The 22,328-nt window shown below is 45.4% G+C and overlaps 2 long non-coding RNA genes across 5 annotated transcripts; one reads left to right on the forward strand and one right to left on the reverse strand.

The window, feature by feature from the left end:
* Nucleotides 1-10,280: 10,280 nt before the first annotated feature.
* Nucleotides 10,281-12,906, forward strand: LOC127004012 (uncharacterized). Of its 4 annotated transcripts, XR_007757508.1 has the most exons (6): nt 10,281-10,423; nt 10,588-11,316; nt 11,449-11,918; nt 12,049-12,178; nt 12,312-12,481; nt 12,683-12,906. It is a non-coding gene; the product is annotated as an uncharacterized LOC127004012 (long non-coding RNA). The 4 variants fall into 4 exon arrangements; XR_007757509.1 differs by lacking the exon at nt 10,281-10,423 and having other exon boundaries at nt 10,999-11,115; nt 11,514-11,918; XR_007757510.1 differs by lacking the exon at nt 10,281-10,423 and having other exon boundaries at nt 11,039-11,115.
* On the reverse strand, nt 10,702-12,661 carry LOC127004011 (uncharacterized). Its single transcript, XR_007757506.1, has 5 exons — nt 12,533-12,661; nt 12,276-12,337; nt 11,948-12,210; nt 11,475-11,882; nt 10,702-11,277 (listed from the first exon to the last, which is right to left on the reverse strand). It is a non-coding gene; the product is annotated as an uncharacterized LOC127004011 (long non-coding RNA).
* Nucleotides 12,907-22,328: the final 9,422 nt, after the last annotated feature.

Here is a 22,328-nt window from a genome sequence, read left to right on the forward strand (position 1 = left end):
TAGTCAGATGGTGCCAAATCAGGAGAATAAGGAGAGTGATCTACCAGTTGAAAGCCACAGTCGTATACAGCAGCCATTGCAACCACAGACTTGTGTGCAGGAGCATTGTCCAGGCCGTTTTGACTTGATTGCTTTCCGCAGCTGCCTCAGCAAATTGGCATAATATTCTCCATTGATAGTTTGACCTTTCTGAAGGTAATCAATGAACACAATGCCCTTTGCATCCCAGAAGACGGAGGCCATCACTTTCCCTGCTGATGACACCATCTTGGCCTTCTTTGGAGGGAGAGAAGTGGGGTGTTTCCACTGTTTAGGCTGTTGTTTGGCCTCTGGCTCGAAGTCGTGGACCCAACATTAATCTTAAGTGAGGAGACGTTCAAGAAAACCAGCTGGATCTGGTTCAAAAAGTGCCAGGTTTGCCTGTGACATGAGCAGCCTGGTGTGCTCTTGATCAAGCGTCAAAAGCCGTGGCACCCACCGAGCGGAAACCTTTGACATGCCAAGTTCGTTGTGCAAAACGTTCTCTACTCGTTCACGGGAGATGCCTGCAGTATTAACTTACTGATTCACAGTTAAACGTCTGTCATCCATCACCATGTGGTGAACACAGTCAATATTTTCTTGTGTGGTGGCTGTGGCAGGACGACCAGATCTTGGGTCATCTTCAAGGCTCCCTCTGCCCCTCTTGAATTCAGCTGCCCACTTGTGCACAGTTAATAAAGCTGGAGCATCATCCCCTAATGTAGCAACCATGTCGGCATGAATGTCCTTGGGGGCTAACCCCTTTTTCTGCAGATATTTGATAACACCACGGTGAAATTTTTTATCCATCTTCATGAAGTGGCTCAAGGTCTCCTTTTCAAAGTCCTGGATTACTGTCCACTGTGAGTGTATCTGTAAAGAAACAATGCAGTTAATATCAGAAAAGGCTGAATTTAATGCATGGCTAGTTTTGTTGCTGTAGCATAACTCCTCCTTAGTCAGCCTATGAACTTTTCAGCCTCCCGACATGTATCTTTACTCTCTCTCTCTCTCTCTCTCTCTCTCTCTCTCTCTCTGGTATTGACGGTCAAGTAAACCAATGGATCGCGAATTGGTTGAGCAACAGACAACAAAGAGTGGTGATTGACGGATTTAACTCAGAGTGGGCACCGGTCACTAGTGGCGTCCCTCAGGGCTCGGTTCTTGGCCCAGTGCTCTTCATTATTTACATCAACGATGTGGATGTTGGACTCAATAATCGCATTAGTAAATTTGCAGACGACTCAAAGATTGGTAACTCGGTTCTCACTGGCGAAGACAGGCAAAGCCTTCAAGAGGATTTGCACAAAATTTCAGCTTGGTCGGATAGATGGGAGATGCCCTTTAACGTAGACAAGTGCCAGGTCCTTCAAGTTGGAACAAGAAATAAGAAGTTCGATTACGAAATGGGCGGCGTTAAACTCACAAGCGTTCGATGCGTTAAGGACCTGGGGGTCAAAATCGCGTCAAACCTCAAATTCTCACATCAATGCATCGATGCAGCAAATAAAGCGAACAGAATGTTGGGCTTCATTAAAAGAAACTTTTTATTCAAGAATAAAGATGTAATACTTCCGCTCTACAATAGTTTAGTCAGACCCCACTTGGAATATGCAGTACAGTTATGGTCTCCCTACCATGCAAAGGACATTGCTAAATTAGAAGGTGTTCAGCGTCGGGCAATAAAAATGATCCCTTCCTTCCGCAACAAATCCTACGAAGAAAGGCTTTCCACCCTTAACATGTTCTCTCTTGAGAAACGTCTCCTCCGAGGAAAACTGATCGAATGTATTAAAATACTTAATGGTTTCACGAATGTAGACAGAACAAAATTGTTTATGATCGATGACACTTTGCGAACGAGGAACAATAACATAAAACTCAAATGTAGACAAGTAAATTCAGACTGCACCAAATTTTTCTTCACCAATGTTGTAGTGCGAGAATGGAATAAGCTCCCACCTTCAGTGGTCCAGTGTAACACGATTGACTCCTTTAAAAACAAGCTCGACCGTCACTTCCTTGAACTTAATATTAACTAGAGTAGAAATGCAACGTTTTGGAGCCTTCTGATTAATGTAGAATCACTTCGGTTTAAGGACAGACCACCTAGTCTGGACCATGGGGTCTGTGTGGTCTGATTTTCTATGTAAATTTGTGTAAATTCTCTCTCTCTCTCTCTCTCTCTCTCTCTCTCTCTCTCTCTCTCTCTCTCTCTCTCTCTCTCTCTCTCTCTCTCTCTCTCTCTCTCTCTCTCTCTCTCTCTCTCTCTCTCTCTCTCTCTCTCTTTCTTAATTTTTTTCACCCAAAGTCAGATCTTTTGTGTTGTTCTAGTTCCGACCCAGCATTATTCTCACTACAAGTTTTAGAGCCTCTTGACAGTACAGGAGATGTTTGTGTCCCTCTCGCAGTCTTGAGTTTGGTTATCTGTGCGTGTGAAGTGGTGAACCTAATGGTGGTCTTCGGTTGAGAATGGTATTACTGTGGATACTGGTGCTCCAAACCCATCAATGTGGCCTCCCATGCTAAACTGAGATAAGCGACATGGGGGTCAATCTAGAGATATCACGCGCCTCGCATCCACCAACTATTCAGGCGTTTTGAGGCAACTTTTCAGACTAAAATTCAAAGAAGTGGCATTATGGTAATTTTTATACATATGCCTAAGAAAAGTAGAAACACCAAACTTCAATGACAATTTTCTCGTCTTCTTGTGCGTGTCGCTTACCCCACTTAGTCAGGGAGCGCCACAAATATGTTTCACTCTCCCACCTCACACAGTCACCCTATTCTTCCCTTATTCCAGTCTTGCACCATGCGTATTCATCTCTTTCTTTCCCCATTCCAATCCCCTATCGTGGTCTTTGTCAGGGAGCGCCACAAATATGTTTCACTCTCCCACCTCACACAGTCACCCTATTCTTCCCTTATTCTAGTCTTGCATCATGCTTATTCATCTCTTTCTTTCCCCATTCCAATCCCCAATCCTAGTCAATCATTCTTTTTTTATCCCTTCCTATCCCCTCTTTTTTTTTTTACAACAAAGGAGACAGCTCAAGGGCACACAAAAAAAGAAACAATAATAAAAAAAGCCCGCTACTCGCTGCTCCTAAAAAGAATCAAAAGAGGTGGCCGAAAGAGAGGTCAATTTCGGGAGGATTATACCCAATAACCTAACTTTAACTATACCCAATAACCTTCTCATTCCCTTATTCAGATCCCCACCACCACACCCGATCACAGTCCTCCCTCCTCTCTCCTCCCCTCCCTCTCTCCTCCCCTCCTTCACTCTCCTCTTGACATTGCACCCCACTGTCCTGCGTCTTCTCTTGGGATTATAAGATGATTATGCCTAACTCGATGCCAATTAAGCAATTAGAAGTTCACTAACAAGAATGGTTCCTACTTAGAGATATTCTTATAATTGGTGGGTTCTCATAATTGGTGTGGGGAGAGAGAGAGAGAGAGAGAGAGAGAGAGAGAGAGAGAGAGAGAGAGAGAATAACAAAAAAATATATAATAAAAGAGAAGAGAAGAGAAAAGGAGAGAAGACAAGAAAAGGGAAGAGAATACAAGAAAAGGGAAGAGAATTCAAGAAAAGAGAAGAGAAGACAAGAGAAGACAAGAAAAGAGAAGAGAAGACAAGAGAAGAGAAGACAAGAAAAGAGAAGACAAGGAAAGAGCAGACAAGAAGAGAGAAGAAAAGAAAAGAAAAGAAAAGAAAAGAAAAGAAAAGAAAAGAAAAGAAAAGAAAAGAGGAAAGAAAAGAAAAGAAAAGAAAAGAAAAGAAAAGGAAAGAAATGAGGAAAGAAGAGAAAGAGAGTAAACTATTATTTTTTTTAACTCACTCGAGACTCCATTCTCTCTCCCTGTTACTGTAATGGTTTGTCTTGTCTCTTGTCAAAACGTCACGCCTTCACGCGGAGAAAAGAAATAAATGAGAAATAAAGTAAAAAAAAAAAAAGGATTAGTAAAATATGTTGAAATAAAAAAAAATGAAGTACACGGGTTGGTTCAGGTCTTGTGAGTTTTTTTCTTTACTTTTTTATATTTCTCTCTCTCTCTCTCTCTCTCTCTCTCTCTCTCTCTCTCTCTCTCTCTCTCTCTCTCTCTCTCTCTCTGCCGAGTCATAAAGCAAGCCACATTAACATACAGCAAGAACGAACAGGTTTTGGGGAGGTGACGGCGTGTGTGTGTGTGTGTGTGTGTGTGTGTGTGTGTGTGTCCGGGTCCTACACACATCTAAGGCACCGCGAGAAAGGAAGGAAGAGAGAGCAGGGAGAAAAAAATGAATAAGGGAATAGGGAGGAGGATGTGGAGGAAGAGGAGGAAGACGAGGGAGAGAGTAAATAAAGGAGGAGTAAAGGGGAGAGAGGAAAGAAAAGAAAGAGAGCAATTGTGAAAACTGTAAACCAATGGAAGAGGAAGGAAAATAGAGGATGAGGGAGAGGAAAGAAAGGGAGGGAAGGAAGGTGAGGAGATGAGGGAGGGAAGTAAGGACGATACGCAAGAGGAGAAAAAAGAGTAACATGGAAGATTAATTTAAGAGTCAAGGAAGATCAGTCAGTCTTTTGATGGGGAGGAGGAAGAGGAGGAGGAGGAGGAGGAGGAGGAGGAGGAACGGGATAAGGGAGGAGAGGTAGAGGGAAAGATTGCAGGGTAAGTATTCATTGTTTGTGTGTGTGTGTGTGCGTGTGTGCTTAACTTAATGTCTTTGTTTGCTCTATTGCAGGTGTGTGTGTTTGTGCGTCTGTTTTCACTCCACCCAGTCTTGGTTTGTCGTGGTCTGTCGGATCATATTATTGTTGGTAACCAGGTATGTGTTCATTTTACTCTCTCTCTCTCTCTCTCTCTCTCTCTTTCTCAAATCTCACCCACGCACACCCACTAAAAGCTTAAGGCCATTGTGACGGAGATGAGCACCAAGGCCACGCGCAGCTATAGCAAACGTCCCGCACTTTGCCTCTCCTTACTTTCCTAATCCTCTTTTTGATTCGCTTCGCATCTCAAAATGTTTCTCTTCGTGTCTCTTGTGACGAGTTTAACCTTTACCGAAACTCTACCTCCTCCTTGTCCTCTTCTTCCTCCTCCTCCTCCTTCTCCTCCTCCTCCTCCTCCTCCTCCTCCTCCTCCTCCTCCTCCTCCTCCTCGCCCTCGTCCTCCTCCTCCTCGTGTTCCATTCCGTTTTCTTATTTCTTTGTATTTCGTAGTGAGGGAGTTGCTGGTGTAGTTTTTGCGGCGCCCAGGTCCGCCTCTCCATCACTCGGCTGTGTAGCTATACGTACATTCACTTCTTCCCACACACACACACAAAAAAAAAAAAACATATCTACCATAATACAACGTTTGTCACAGGTGACGTTTTCTACCCTTTCACTGCTCGCTGTTCCATTCTTTCTCCTCTTCTCCCAACTCCCGTCCTCCTCCTTCTCCTTCTTTTCTGGCCCTCTTTCTCCACATCTTATTTTTTGCACATCATTTTCATATCTTCTTTCTCTTCCACAGCTATTTATGTTCCTGCTTCCTTACACACTTCCTTTCTTTTTTTTGTTCTTATTCTTGTTCTTTTTTGTTCTTGCTTTTGTTCTTGTTCTTATTATTGTTGTTCTTGTTATTCTCTTACCGCTTCCTTCTCCTTCTCCTTCCGTCGGGAGTGACCTGGAAGCATCGGGATTGAAATGAACGCGTCGAGAGTGAACTGGAAGCATCGGGATTGAAATGAACTCGTCGGGAGTGAACTGGAAGCATCGGAATTGAAATGAACGCGTCGAGAGTGAACTGGAAGCATCGGAATTGAAATGAACGCGTCGGGAGTGAACTGGAAGCATCGGGATTGAAATGACCGCGTCGAGAGTGAGCTGGAAGCATCGGAATTGAAATGAACGCGTCGGGAGTGAACTGGAAGCATCGGGATTGAAATGAACGCGTCGGGAGTGAACTGGAAGCATCGGGATTGAAATGAACGCGTCGGGAGTGAACTGGAAGCATCGGGATTGAAATGAACGCGTCGGGAGTGAACTGGAAGCATCGGGATTGAAATGAACGCGTCGGGAGTGAACTGGAAGCATCGGGATTGAAATGAACGCGTCGGGAGTGAACTGGAAGCATCGGGATTGAAATGAACGCGTCGGGAGTGAACTGAGTGAAGAACGCGTCGGGGTGGACTGGTAAGCATCAGGGATTGAAATGAAGCATGATCGCGTCGGGTGTGAACTGGAAGCATCGGGATGAAATGAACGCGCGTCGGGAGTGAACTGGAAGCATCGGGATTGAAATGAACGCGTCGGGAGTGAACTGGAAGCATCGGGATTGAAATGAACGCGTCGGGAGTGAACTCCTCCTTCTCCTCCTCCTCCTCTTTCTTTTACCCGCATGATTTACCCATTCCCCTCCTCCCTCACTTTCTATCAATATACCTTCGCCTTCCCTTTTTCATTCCCTTCTTTTGTGACTCCCCTCCCTCAAACTCAACCCGTCCCTTCACTTCTGTATATCTTCTCCATTCTCCCTTCCCATCCCTTTCCCTTTGCCTCCTCCCTCCCCTCCATCACCCTCCCTTTTTATTCTGCATTTTTCATTTTTAGTCTCTTCATAATCCTTCTTTGCCTGTCTCCATCTCTCACGGACACGAACCTCCCTTTCTCTCCCTTTCCTTTTTCCTCCTCCCTCCACTCCATCACCCTCCCTTTTTATTCTGCATTTTTCATTTTAAGTCTTTTCATAATCCTTCCTTGCCTATCTCCATTTCTCACGTACACGAACCTCCCTTTTCTCTCCCTTTTATTCTGCATTTTTCATTTTAAGTCTTTTCATAATCCTTCCTTGCCTATCTCCATCTCTCACGTACACGAACCTCCCTTTTCTCTCCCTTTCCCTTTTCCTCCTCCCTCCCCTGCTCCATCGCTCCGTTTTTCCTGATTTTTTCTTCACTTCTAGTCTTTTCATACTTCTTTCCTTGCTTTTCTTCTTTGCCTATCCCCATCTCTTACTTTCGCGAGCCTCCCTTTTCCCTCCCTTCCCCTTTTCCTCCTCCCTCCCCTGCACCATCTCTCCTTTTTTCCTGATTTTTTTTATATACTTTTAGTCTTTTCATACTTCTTTCCTTGCTTCTCCTCTTTGCCTATCCCCATCTCTTACCCTCGCGAACCTCCCTTTTCCCTCCCTTACCCCATGAATCCTTCCTCTCCACCACCCCTCCCATTTGTCCCTACATATTTTACCTTCATCCCATTCCTGTACCCCTTCCCTTACCTCTCCTCCTTACCCTCTACGAATCTTCCCACTTTCTTTTCCTTTTCCTTATATTTTCCTCTCACTCTCTTCTCTTCCCTGATCCTCCTATTCCTTTGCCTCATACCTTCTTCCCTCTTCATCCTGCACCTATCCCATTCTCTCTCTCTCTCTCTCTCTCTCTCTCTCTCTCTCTCTCTCTCTCTCTCTCTCTCTCTCTCTCTCTCTCTCTCTCTCTCTCTCTCTCTCTCTCTCTTTACTCCTCATACATCCCTACCTATTTTATCCCCTCTCTTTCTCCCTCTGTACCTTCTTCTCCATCCATCTCTTTCTGTCTCCCTTTCATCTTCTCCCTTTGATTTACTCTCCCACAATATACTTTCCATATCGTAATTCTCCCTGCTCCTCTTTCTACTCCTCCGTTCTTCCTTCTGCACCCTGTATACCTATTCTATCCCCTATCCCTTCTCTTTATTTTTTCATTTAATTTATCGTCCTACCGTTCTCTACTCCGCCCTTATCCTTCTACTCCTACTCATACCTTTATTTACTCTGCATTCTCTATCTATTCCACCCATCTATTCCATTTATTCCATCTGTTCCATCTATTCCATCTATTCCATCTATCTATTCCATCCCCTCTTTCTCTCTTCCTCCCGCTGTACCTTCCCTTTTGTCCATTTTCTCCGCCTGCTGCCCTGTCGAACAAAGGAACATCGCACAGCCAACAGGATTAGCATAAGTACTCAATTCCACCTTCAGTCCACCTCGGGATCACGCATTAGAGGCTCTTGAATACCTTTACTGTAGGATCGGCGTTTGGGTCTGTCTGTATACTTTTCCTTTTCATCTCTTATATTACGTCGACTTTTTTTTATCTTTCTCCTTATGTTATTTTCTGTTCTTTTCTCTCTCGAACGTAAATCTGGAAATAAAGAAAGAAAGGGGGTGAAAGAGGAAAAGAAGGAGAAGGTATATATATTTTCACTTCTTTGCATGATAAAAGATATAAAAAAGTTGGTGCTATGATTGTTTTGTAAGATGCTAATGGGGAGAAGGGTGTGGGAGATGAGAGATAAGGATGCTGGCTTTATTTTTTCTCTCTCCTTCTTTCTCTCTTTCTTTTTTTCTCTCTCCTCTGGTCACCCTTTATCCATTAGTGTTATTGTGAGTCTGTTTAATCTTCGTGACCTTCGTGGGAGAGAGAGAGAGAGAGAGAGAGAGAGAGAGAGAGAGAGAGATCAAAACTACTTATTTTATCTATTTTTATCTTAATCCCTTCTCTACTCCTCCTCCTACCCTTCATGTTCCCTTATTATCCCTTATATCCTGACCAAGTAAATTATTCATACAGTACATCATAAAACTGGGATGTGCTATAGAATGAAAACCTGATGTGTTATAAAAAAAGAGATGCCATATTTGAAATCAGCACCTCAAAATTAGCTAAAAAAAAACAACCACAAAACCTAAGTCTGAAAAAAGTGTGTTGACCAGTGGTATAATCAATAAAGGACAGCATTCTCTCTCTCTCTCTCTCTCTCTCTCTCTCTCTCTCTCTCTCTCTCTCTCTCTCTCTCTCTCTCTCTCTCTCTCTCTCTCTCTCTCTCTCTCTCTCTCTCTCTCTCTCTCTCTCTCTCTCTCTCTCTCTCTCTCTCTCTCTCTCTCTCTCTTATTATATACCAGTTTCTGTCCGTCTGTCATTTGCTTGTCTGTGTAACCCTATCCACCTATGTATCTTTCTTTCTGTCTGTCTGTTTGTCTATCTGTCGGCATATCTGTTTGCTAGTCTGTCTATCTACTACTTAGCTGCATACGAGCTGTTTTTTTATGTCTATGTCTGCCTGTCTATATGTCTACCTAGCTCTGTATCTGTCTGTCTGTCTGGCTGTCTGTCTGTCTGTTTGTACTCTCGTTATGGGATCAAAACAGTGGGATATAGTTCTTCCCCGGGGTACCACTGTTTACCTTTCACAGGTTTCCCCTAGTATCCCTTTATCGAGCATCCCGAAAGGGAGGATGAACAGCTAGGTGAACTGCACACCGACTGTCCGGCGCGACGTTAGAACCTGTGCCCGCGGATTCACAGCTACTCACGCTATATAACCACTGCACCACGGATGCTGTAAGGAACGTGGAAGTGAATGAACGGAAGTGAAGATGAATGAGAAAGGGAGCGAATTGTAAAAATGAAGGGTCAGTGCAGCAGAGCGTTTTCCCTGGGCGAGAAATGAGCGGGAAACCAAAGGAATTAAGAGCCTTTGCATGCATTCCCCTCATTAGTTGTCACGGCACGGCGCGAGTCTGAGGGCCGGATTGCTGTACATCCCCGTCAGGCGAAAAGGTTGTTCGTCACCTAGGCCGTACCGTTAAGACATTTTGAGCCACGAGACTTTATCGTTAAAATAGTTAATTGCTAATGTTTCTTGGCAATAGTTACGCGTCAGAAACCGGTCAACTCTATGCTCTGAGTACGATGATCTGGCAACGGTGTCCATGGCTTTATCCAACCTCCTCTTGAATGTATCTATGGCATTGTTACTCACTGCCAAGCCTGTTCCACTCATCCACGACTCTTTTTTCTTCTGCTGTTTCTGACTCTTCCATTTCTCCCTCCCTCTCCTCTTCCTCCTCTTCCTCCTCCTATAGTTTGTTAGTTAGTTTGTTAGTTAGGTAGTTAGAGTTATGTAGTTAGTTTAATTTTACTGTATTATTTATTTATTTATTTATTTATTTTTATTTTATTTTGTTGTTATTTTGTAATTTGTTTTTCTTTTCTTTCTTTTTCTTTCTTTTCTTTCGTGTTTTTTCTTGCTGTTATTTTCTTTTTTGATGTTTCTCTTTGATGTTCTTTTTTTCATATCATCCTCTTTGTTGATGTTCGTAGATGGTCTGGGTGCGCCTCTTTCCTCCCAGAAGAGACCCGCCCATAATTTTGGTGATGTTAGTGAGGGCCGAAAGGTGGATGATGTTTGTATTTTTCTTTTCTTGATGTTGTTCTTTTACTGCTGTTACTCTTCTTTTTCGATGTTCTTTTCTTTTTCTCTTTTTCATTCTTTCTTGATGTTCTTTTCTATATCATCCCTTGTTGATGTTCTTTGGTCTGGATGAGCCTTTTTCTCCCCAGAAGAGACTCACCCATAATTTTGGTGATGTTAGTGTGGGCCGAAAGGTGGATGATGTTTCTTGTTGTTCTTTTCTTTATTGATGTTTCTCTTTGATGTTCTTTTACCCATATCATCCTCTCTGTCGATGTTCTTCGATGGTCTGGGTGCGCCTCTTTCCTCCCAGAAGAGACCCACCCATAATTTTGGTGATGTTAGTGAGGGCCGAAAGGTGGATGATGTTTCTTTGTACTTTTCGTTTCTTGATGTTGTTATTTTATTGCTGCTACTTTTCTTTTTCGATGTTTTTTTCTATTCTTTTTTCTTTTCTATATTTTCTAGATGTTCTTTTCTATATCATCCTTTTGTTGATGTTCTTTGGTCTGGATGAGCCTTTTTCTCCCCAGAAAAGACTCACCCAGAATTTTGTCGATGTTAGTTAGGGCCGAAAAGTGGATGATGTGTGTTTGCTTTTTCTTTTCTCGATGTTTCGTTTCTATATTTTCCTTTTTCTGGTGTTCTTTTTCATTTTCATTTTCTTTGGTGTTCCCATCACGTGGATTGTCTACGACATCTAACGGGCACCACAAACCCGGGTTTGTTGTTCGGAGTTTGCTCTCCTAGGCGAACTGCCTACCACGGCTAACGAGCTCCACCTGCCCGGGTTTGTTGTTCGGAGTTTGCTCTCCTAGGTGAACTGCCTACCACGGCTAACGAGCTCCACCTGCCCGGGTTTGTTGTTCGGAGTTTGCTCTCCTAGGTGAACTGCCTACCACGGCTAACGACCTCCACCTGCCCGGGTTTGTTGTTCGGAGTTTGCTCTCCTAGGTGAACTGCCTACCACGGCTAACGAGCTCCACCTGCCCGGGTTTGTTGTTCGGAGTTTGCTCTCCTAGGTGAACTGCCTACCACGGCTAACGAGCTCCACCTGCCCGGGTTTGTTTAGAGTTTGCTCTCCTAGGTGAACTGCCTACCACGGCTAACGACCTTCACCTGCCCGGGTTTGTTTAGAGTTTGCTCTCCCAGGTGAACGGCCTACCACGGCTTACGTGCTCCACCTGCCCGGTTTGTTGTTCGGAGTTTGCTCTCCCAGGTGAACTGCCTACCACGGCTAACGACCTCCACCTGCCCGGGTTTGTTTAGAGTTTGCTCTCCTAGGTGAACTGCCTACCACGGCTAACGAGCTCCACCTGCCCGGGTTTGTTGTTCGGAGTTTGCTCTCCTAGGTGAACTGCCTACCACGGCTAACGACCTCCACCTGCCCGGGTTTGTTGTTCGGAGTTTGCTCTCCTAGGTGAACTGCCTACCACGGCTAACGACCTCCACCTGCCCGGGTTTGTTGTTCGGAGTTTGCTCTCCTAGGTGAACTGCCTACCACGGCTAACGACCTCCACCTGCCCGGGTTTGTTGTTCGGAGTTTGCTCTCCTAGGTGAACTGCCTACCACGGCTAACGAGCTCCACCTGCCCGGGTTTGTTTAGAGTTTGCTCTCCTAGGTGAACTGCCTACCACGGCTAACGAGCTCCACCTGCCCGGGTTTGTTGTTCGGAGTTTGCTCTCCTAGGTGAACTGTCTTATGCTAACGAGCTCCACCTGCCCGGGTTTGTTGTTCGGAGTTTGCTCTCCTAGGTGAACTGCCTACCACGGCTAACGAGCTCCACCTGCCCGGGTTTGTTTAGAGTTTGCTCTCCTAGGTGAACTGCCTACCACGGCTAACGAGCTCCACCTGCCCGGGTTTGTTTAGAGTTTGCTCTCCTAGGTGAACTGCCTACCACGGCTAACGAGCTCCACCTGCCCGGGTTTGTTTAGAGTTTGCTCTCCTAGGTGAACTGCCTACCACGGCTAACGACCTCCACCTGCCCGGGTTTGTTTAGAGTTTGCTCTCCCAGGTGAACGGCCTACCACGGCTTACGAGCTCCACCTGCCCGGGTTTGTTGTTCGGAGTTTGCTCTCCTAGGTGAACTGCCTACCACGGCTAACGAGCTCCACCTGCCCGGGTTTGTTTAGAGTTTGCTCTCCTAGGTGAATTGCCTACCACGGCTAACGACCTCCACCTACCCGGGTTTGTTTGGAGTTTGCTCTCCTAGGTGAACTGCCTACCACGGCTAACGACCTCCACCTGCCCGGGTTTGTTTGGAGTTTCCTCTCCGAGGTGATCTGCCTACCACGGCTAACGACCTCCACCTGCCCGGGTTTGTTGTTTGGAGTTTGCTCTCCTAGGTGAACTGCCTACCACGGCTAACGACCTCCACCTGCCCGGGTTTGTTGTTTGGAGTTTGCTCTCCTAGGTGAACTGCCTACCACGGCTAACGACCTCCACCTGCCCAGGTTTGTTGTTCGGAGTTTGCTCTCTTAGGCATATTGCCTACCACGGTTATGGAACCCCACTGCTCGGCTTTGTAGCCGGAAGATCTCGGGCACCTCCGTCGGGGCCCCGGGGGACGCCTAGGTGCCTTGCCTGGAGCCCTCTACTCCTACCACGCTCGCCAGGGAGACCTTGGGCTCGCTGGCGCTGCCCCGCCCCGCCGAGGCGAGGAGGGCGAATGCAAGAACTCGCTTCTTAAAACTACCAGACTGGATTATGAAATTAATCATAAATGTACCGAAAAGTCGCCGGTCACCGAGTTTAATCGGTTCTGAGATGGGAGGCGGAAGGGTCCTGAAGGAACCCTCGCGACGGCTCGCGGTGCAGCTTTCGTCTCCTCTTTTTCTTACTTTCGATATTTCCTTTTTATTATATTTTCCTTTTCTGATTGATGGACTGATTGATTTTACTCAGTAAAAAAAATAGTTCACTAATTAACATCTTTCAGGCTCATTACATTCATACAGCTGATGAGATGAAACACTTGTAGTGAGTGTGCCGACGCTCACGAGGACGGCGGCGGCCCACTAAAGTTTCTGGCGTCTCCTGAGGTCACTTGAGCAATTAAAGTTTTCCCATCCCATTCTCTCTCTCTCTCTCTCTCTCTCTCTCTCTCTCTCTCTCTCTCTCTCTCTCTCTCTCTCTCTCTCTCTCTCTCTCTCTCTCTCTCTCTCTCATCATCACTATCAGCCTGTAACATGCCCCTGCAGAAGTCCTTGGCCTCACACAAACGATTCCACTCTATTTTGTCTTGTGCCTCTAATTCACAGCCTCTACTACACGTTCCTCATTCTTCTCTGTATCACCACGCCATCTGTTGAAAGCCCTTCTCTTCAGTGCTTTTATAATCATTAATTTCTCTCTGTCACTCTTTTAATCAATCTGAAGTCCTCTCTCCTATATATGTCTTGATAATTGCATTTTTTAATTGGCTTTATTATATCATCTAATTATCTCTTTTTCTCTCATCCATTTGCAGTTCTTTTTTTATTTGATACAGTGACTCCTGGAAATAATCTCTCCATTCCTCTCTGGGCACTTAGCAGTTTCCATTCCAAAAGCCGTGAAAGTCTATACTCTATGGGTCGTACTGTAAGACATTTCATCGCCCAAGAACACTCATTTGACAAGGTTTTCGTAGGAGTTGAGGGCATTTCCAGGAGTAGTTCTATGACCCTGGTGGTAGTGTGACCCTTCCTCTGTACCATGAACCTGTAGAAACACTCATTAGAACCCGATTGACCCCCTCTTTGACCTTTATAAATAGGTAATGTGAGAAGCGAAAGTGTCTTGCAATATCGCCCTATGTCTCAGGCCCATGTGTCGTGACAAGAACAACACACTGCTGATTATGTTTTGCTTCAAGCACATTGGTGGAGAGCCTCTTGATATATAACATTGTTTTAAAAACCAGCTTTATGTGTATATTGATTCCCTGTTCGAATAAAGGGAGTCATCGCGAGTGGCCCAGGGCTGTCCTAAAACCATAACAAATGAACTCCGGGAGGCAACATGAGCCAAGCAAGTCATCCTTTTCCAGTGTTTGTTTGTGTTTAAATCCTTTTCTGGATGTTCTGTGATGGATTGGATGAGCCTTCCACCCCCCCCCCCCCACCCACCCCCCATCCCCCCAGAAAAGACTCGCCCATATTTTTGATGATGTTGGTGTTCAGGCGTAAAGGTGAATGATGTCCTTTTCTTATAATATTTTATTTGAATATATATTGTTTTAAATTTTATATAATTGTATTGTTATTTATTTATTTATATATTTAATTTAATTTAATTTAATCAATTTTTTCTTTTGCTTGGTGTTTTCTTTTTCTTTACATTATTTTCTGTTTTTATCTAATTTTCTTGGTGTTCTTTTAATATCATCCTCTTTTTGATGTTCCTTGGTCTGGATGAGCCTCTCTCACCCCAGAAAAGACTCACCCATGATTTTGGATGTTAGTTAGGGCCGAAAGGTGGATGATTTGTCTATATATTTCTTTTTATCGATGTGCTTCCATATTATCATTTTTTTGGTGTTCTTTATCTATATTTTCCTTCTTTTATTCTTTTTCTAAACTTCGTCTTTATTCCGGTGTTGTTTTTGTTCTATCATCTTTCCTTGGTGTTCTCTTGTATCTCCTTTTCTTGGTGCTGTGTGCTGGTACGGGTAAGTCTCCTTCACCCCAGAAAACACCCACTCGTACCTACACACAACACCACACGGCTTCTTTTATTCTTTTCAATATCATTTTTATTTCTTGTGTTGTTTCTGATCTCTCCTCTTTTCTTGGTGTTCTCTTCAATCGCCTTTTCTTGGTTCTGTGTGCTGGTACGGGTAAGTCTCCTTCACCCCGGAAAAGACCCACTCATACCAACACACAACACCACACGCTAGATTTTTTTGGCTTTTTGTCGTTTTGTGATTTTTTTGTTAATTTTTGTAGTTGATGAGATGACACGATATTTTCCTTTTATCGACGTTGTGATCCTGTATTATCATTTTGGTGGTATTTTTCTATATCTTCTTCTTTTATTCTCTTTCTTTATGATTCTTTTTCTGGTATTGTTCCTATTTTATCTTCTTTTTCTTAGTGTTCTCTTCAATCGCCTTTCCTTGGTGCTGTGTGCGGGTACTCCTGAGTCTCCTTCACCCCAGACAAGACCCACTCGTCCCAGCACACAACACCAAACGCCTTCTTCTTTTATTCTGTAACTATATCATTACTTTTCTGGTGTTGTTCCTGTTCTATCCTCTTTTCTCAGTGTTCTCTCGTATCACTTTTCCTGGCGCTGTGTGCTGGCACGGTTAAGTCTCCTTCACCCCAGAAAAGACCAACTCATACCAACACACAACACTACACGCCTTAATGCTAGATTTTTTTGGCTTTTTGTCGTTTTGTGATTTTTTTATTCGTTTTTGTAGTCGATGAGATGACACGGTAGTTTCCTTTTATCGATGTTGTGGTTCTATATTAAAATTTTTTGGTGGTCCTTTTCTAAATCTTCCTTCTTCTTTTATTCTTTCTCTTATGATTTTTTTTCTGGTATTTTTTCTATTTTATCCTCTTTTTCTTTGTGTTCTTCAATCGCCTTTCCTTGGTGCTGTGTGCTGGTACGGGTAAGTCTCCTTCACCCCAGAAAAGACCCACTTGTCCCAGCATACAACACCAAACGCCTTCTTCTTTTATTCTGTTTCTATATCATTCCTTTTCTGGAGTTGTTTCTGTTCTATCCTCTTTTCTTAGTGTTCTCTTGTATCGCCTTGGTGCTGTGTGCTAGTATGGACAAGTCTCTTTCACCCCAGAAAAGACCCACTCATACCAACACACAGCACCACACGCCTTGATGCTAGATTTTTGTCTTTTCTGATTTTCTCTGTTGTTTTTGTAGAGATGCCACGATTGTCTTCAGTGCCTTTCTTCTACAATGTGTAACGAACGTGCAATTGTGTGGTCGTCTGTTATTGGGAGAGAGGGAGGTGGTCAGTACCCTGCGCCCCCCCCCGCCCCTGGACCTCCAGGATCTCAGCACCGCCATGAACGCCCAGGGGCCAGGCGCTCTGCCTTTCCTTGCCCTTTGACGCCCGCCAGGAAGACCTTTGGGCCCCTGACGCTCCCCAGACGGGTTGGAGAGGAGGACTTGGAGCAAGACTTGACTACCACCAGAATCATAAAGTTACCGTGAAGGCGCCGATCACGGAGTTTGTCGGATCCGGGATGGCAGAACGAAGGGCCGAATGAACGTGACAGATCATCTTTAGAAATGACCTTCGAACCCATTCGGTTTTCCATTCCCTTTTGCTTATTTTGCACTTTTGCTTATCTTTCTCTCTCTCTCTCTCTCTCTCTCTCTCTCTCTCTCTCTCTCTCTCTCTCTCTCTCTCTCTCTCTCTCTCTCTCTCTCTCTCTCTCTCTCTCTCTCTCTCTCTCTCTCTCTCTCTCTCTCTCTCTCTCTCTCTCTCTCTCTCTCTCTCTCTCTCTCTCTCTCTCTCTCTTAAACAGTATAGTAGTAGTAGTAGTAGTAGTAGTAGTAGTAGTAGTAGTAGCAATAGTAGTTAGACCAAATCTGAGTGATATGCCTTAACTACGCATAACCATGGCCCGGCGGGCATAGAATCATAAGAGGGCAAAGGACAGAGCCTAAGAGTAATTACTGGGCTGCAAAGTTGGAACCTTTACCTTCCCTTAACCAGCTCTTACCCCTTCCTTTCCTTCCCCTTCCTTCTTTTCCCACCCATTCCTTCTTTTCCCACGTACCTTTCCTTTCCCGTCCTTCTTCCTCCTCTCTCCCTCCCTTCCCGGTCCTCCCTTTCCCAACCGTACACGCCCAACGCCCTTTCCCAGACTCCTCCTACACCTCCTCCTCCTCCTCCTTCTCTCTCTCCGTTTTAACCTTCCCGCCCCTTCCCTTCCTCCCTTCTCCTTCCTCTCTCTTTCCCAGCTTCTTTCTTCTCTAGCCCCTCCTGCCCCTTCCCCTTTCTCGGCCCCTTCTCCTCCCCCTCCCTTCCCCTTCCTCGTTCCCTTCCCCTCCCCCGTTCCTTTCAGTCCCCTTCCCCCTTCCCTCCCCCCCTTCCCCCACCCCTCCCCACCCGCTGTGCCCTGATGGTCCTTCTTCCGTGGGGCAGGTGAACTATTCTTTATCCTTAAACAGACCTATTACCTGTCCTGCCACACCTTTATTAGCCAGGTAACCCACGTGTCTGCCCCATGCCCTCCCACCCTCCCACCCTCCCACCTGCCTACCTTGCCCATGTCCCGTCCACCCATGCACCCATACCCACCTCTTCCTCCTCTTCCTCTTCTTCCTCTTCTTTTTATATCTGCTTCCTCTTTTGTTTTCCACGTCTTCTTTACCTCTTCTCGTCTTTCTCCTTTTCTTCTTCCTTCTCTTCTTTAACGTTATTCTCCTCCTCCTCCTCCTCTTACTTTCCATGTTTCCTTTCCAGTTCTTTTCTTCCTCCTCTTTTTCCATCACCGTTGTTCTCTCCTCTTTTTCCTTTTCCTCCTCTCCTCTTTCTTCACTTCCATCTGTTTCTCCTCTTCTTGCTATCCTCCACTTGTTCTTTTCTCCCTCCTCCTCCTCCTCCATCTTGTTCTCCTCCGTCTCCTCTCCTCCTCCTCCTCTAGTCTCTTCTCCTTATACCTCCTCCTTCTCCTACTCCTCCATCTTGTTCCCCTCCGTCTCCTCTCCTCTTCCTCACTACCCAAACCATGCACTCTCATTCGTTACACACTGCACCATTTTTTTCTTTCTGCACATTTTTTTTCCCTCGTCGTTGGTCTTCGCCGCTGAGGTCACTTCGAGGTTATAATACGCGTCCGGCTTGCTCAAGTTTAGCGCCCATAGATTACCTGTAATTTGGCGCCTCGTGGACAGCGCGACCCGGCGAGCCTTTGTTACGAGTTAATTGAGACACGCCCCCAGAAAATTACCGCCGAAATGGGAAAGACGAGAACTAAGGTAATGGAGTTGTCTAAGTGTCCTACGGTTGGCATTCTTTGGGTCATGCTCTTAAACACTCCGGCGGCCAAGAACACACATTTGACAAAGCTTTAAGAACATAAGAACATAAGAACGTAAGGAGTCTGCAAGAGGCCGCTTTCGTAGGAGCTTCGAGTATTTCCAGAGGTAGTTTTATAAGCCCGGTGGTAATTTGGCCCTTCTTCTGTACCATGAATCTATAAAAACGCTCATTATAACCCGACTGATCTCCGTTTTGGCCTTCGGAAATAGTTGATGTGAGGGGTGGAAGCGTCTGACACTATCGACCTTAGACGCTTCCAACGGCCAAAAGGGAGATCAACTGGGTTCTCATGAGTGTTTTCTTTGGGGGGGTTCACGGTACAGAAGAAGAAACAGACTACCACCAGGGTCATAAAACTACTCGTGGAAATGCCCCGAACTCCTACGAAAGCCTTGTCAAATGTGTGTGCCCGCCGAAGCCTCTCTCAGCGGTGCAGGACAAAGAGGAGCAGGTGAAGGAGGTGGAGGGTGGAAAATATATTATAAGAAAATGCAGGAGAAGAAAAAAGAGTTGATCGATGATGATGATGATGATGATGACGGTGGTGGTGGTGGTAATGAGCAGGGGGAAGAGGAGGAAAAGAGATTAGGCAATGTTATATATAAGAGAAAGAGGTGAAGGAGAAGGAGGCTAATTGAGGAGGGATGAAGAGGAGGAGGAGGAGGAGAAGAGAGGATTAGGTAATATAGGGGAAAGAGGGAAGGAGAGGAGGATGAGAAGGCGGAGGTAAAGGAGAAGGAGATTAATGAGTTTGAGGTAGAGGAGGAGGAGGGAAAGAAGGAGGAAGAGGGGGAGGAGGAGGAGAAGATGGAGGAGGAGGAAAAGTCAACCATTCCACTTACAATAAACATTTCCGGATCTTTTCTTAACTCGATTTGGAGAAATAGATGAAAGAGGGAGAATTGGCCTGACCCTTCCTTCTGTAGCGCCGCGAGGGAAGGGCGAAGAGACGGGCGGTAGACAGGCGGAAGAGAGACGGTAGAGAAACGGTAGAAGGGACCTAGTGGCGATAGAACAATAGAAAACGCAAGATAGACGGTACATAGACGATAGAAGGACGATGTGGATGGGCGGTAGAGAGGCGAGAGGTAGACGAGCGATAGACGGAACGATGTGGCTGAAGAACGACAGAAGATGCTTGACAGATGATAGAAGTGTGATGTGGACGGGCTGTATAGAAGGACGGTAGACGGGCTAAAGATGGGCTAGAAGAAGGGTGGAAGAAGGGCGGTAAATGGACGGTGGTGGACAGGGCGGTTGACAGGGCTGGGGGAGGGGGGTGGAAGGCTGAGAGGACAACCTTGTGACACCAGATACTCCTACTTCACGTTACGAGAAAGCCAGTCCGATAACGTTCGTGTTTCGTGGAGTGTAACGTCACTTTTATGTTTGTTTATTATGTGTGTGTTTGGCTGTTCTTTCTGTGTCTCTTGTTTGTTTTGCTGAAATGTGATCACCGGAGCTTTAGCGATTTCTTATTGTTTCATGTGTGTGTTTTGTTTGTTTCAGTCTTCAAACGGTTCCATGGCTGGGTTACACTTCGTTGTTCGGTCACTTCCTTGATACACAATTCGGCAGCAATTCTTTCCGTATGTTTTCATGTTTTATAATTTGCCTTCGTTTTGTGTGATTTCCGGTTTCAATTTGCAGTTTTCTAATGTATGCAAGGTAGAGTCACCTCCTTAAATACTTTGGCAATCGGTCTCTGTGTATTTTTTTCCGTGTGGGGGGCTGGGGTTCTTTTTCCGGTATCATTTCGGGTTGTTCCCCGTCTCACGGCGGTACTTCTTTCACTTCTCATCTGTTAGATGTCATTATTCTGTGCATTTTGAACACTATACACATGCATCGCAAACTGCTAGAAACGCCGTTAGCGAGTTTTGAAAAAAGTTAGTGGGTTTACTCCGGGCGCCTCGGAGCGCAATGACGGGGTTGGGAGGGAGAGCGTAACACCCAGGGGGATCGACGGGGGCTAGCCCCCCCCCCCCTCTGTTAGCTAGGTTACGTCAAGCTAGGTTGGGGTAGTTTAAATTATTCTGCACGCAGTGTGGGGCGACGGAAATACGCAGCGGAGGACGGGACATGATGGGGGCGGCCCGGTGCTGCGAGGAATATCTCCTCGCAGAAATAAGTTGCTCTGCTGTCCACCATGCATGCGCGCTGGGTTTTTCACAGCAGGAAAAACATAAATTTGCCTGGTTTTGTTCTAGTTTGTCCACTTGTGATCTTTGTGCTTTTGTGAGCAGTGAGTGAAATATGGAAAGAGTAAACAAGTTAAACCTCTCTGCGAGATATTTTGCGGTGGCGGCGACGGGTGCACAACAGGCATTAAAAAGTCTCATTACATTAGTGATTTAATGATTTATGGCACCTAAATCTACCAGAAAAAAACAGTCTCTTCATGAACTGTGAGGCTGGTAAAAATCCGAAAATTTATCCTTTTTCCTTCGTTCCGTTTTCCCAGTCCTGTTACTCTGAGTGTTCATAAACCTTCATTGTTTCTCTACTTCAAGCAGTTCGGCAGTCAGTCTCTTGCGTACGTTATCCCCTTTATCATACTAAGGTTGTTATCGGTCATTCACTCAAGGCAGGCAGTGTGCAGGTCCAGGAGTGCATCAGCCGGGCCATCCATCTTCCTCCCTCCTGGTGTCCGCCCCCGTCCGTCTGCGTCCCTTTCTTTACCGTCCTGCCCTGACGTGTGTGGCGGCGCTGCGGTCGGCGGGTCAAGTTAAGACAACGTCCGACCTGCCGCTGCCCTTTCTCCCCGCCGCCGCACCGCCTCCAATCGGCCCGGGAGGAACACATAAAAAAAGGGACCAATTTCGAGAGGATGGGCCCTAAAGCTGTTGTTTGTCCGCCCTGACGACATCATTTACACGTCACCGCAAGAACTTGTGTCCCAGCGTGGGGTCGGGGAGGGTCGGGAGGGTTGGGGAGGGTCGGGGAGGGTTCATGCTGCCGCCACCCCGCTGAGACTGTCCCTCGCGGCCTCATTCTGTTGGTGTCTTGTTTTGATTATTTTCTTTTTCTCATGTTTTCTCATTTTCTCTTTTTATTCTTTGTCTGTGTTACTGTCTCCTTCTGCCTTTATTTTTTACTGGCTTATTTTTTTTCCGCCTTGATAATTTTTCTCATTTTCTTACGTGTTTTTTTCCATTCTTTTTTCATCTCTTCTCTTCCCTTTTTATTTCGTATTTCCTGTTTTTTTCTTTTATTTCCATTGTGTTTTATTTCCTCTAAGTCATCCTTTCCTTGGCTATATCATTTTATCCTCTTCTCTCTTTCTTTCTGCGTTCCACTCCCTTCTGCCTTCCTCTTTCCCTTCCTCCCCAACAGCCTCTCATCCTTCCCGGTTCCTCCTCTTGCCCCCTCACTCTCTTCCCTCCTTCCCTCCTCCAGTAAATTCTTCTACGTATGTTTTCACGCCCGTCCTGTATAGCACCATCCTAATTCTCTCTCCCTCCTTATCTCCCCTACCCCCTCCTCCCCATTCCCACACTCGCAGCATGTACCACTGCGCCCTCTCCCGACCATCCTCAAGCTGTCTCTGCTTTTCCATGTTTTTTTTTTCCTCGCCTTTTCCCTCTCCCTCCCTCCCCTCATTACCACTCCCATAAACCACCACTACCATCACCACGACCGTCAGTAGCAGCTGCAGTAGTAGTAGCAGTAATAGTAGTAGTAGTAGTAGTAGAGTAGTAGTAGTAGTTGTAGTTGTAGTGCCAGCTTAACTTCCCTGCAACACCTAACACTACTACTACTACTACTACTACTACCGCTGCTTCGGTTTTTAGTACCTTCTAGTGGGCCATTCACACCTTTGGTTTTACATCAAATAAGGGATTTAGAGACGAGGGGAATTATCAAGTTACCGAATGTGTTTAACTTCTCCATAAACTAATTAACTCTTTTTCTTTCTTTCTTTCTTTACTTCTTTCTTTCTTTGTTTTTCATTCATTCATTTTTTCATTCTTTCTTTCTTTCTTTCTTTTTCTTGTCCCTGTCTTTGTCTTTAATTTTCTCTTTTCCTTTCTTCCTTCCTTCCTTTCTTTCTCTCTCTCTCTCTCTCTCTCTCTCTCTCTCTCTCTCTC

Source organism: Eriocheir sinensis, chromosome 27 (genome assembly GCF_024679095.1).
Source record: "Eriocheir sinensis breed Jianghai 21 chromosome 27, ASM2467909v1, whole genome shotgun sequence".
NCBI lineage: Eukaryota > Metazoa > Arthropoda > Malacostraca > Decapoda > Varunidae > Eriocheir > Eriocheir sinensis.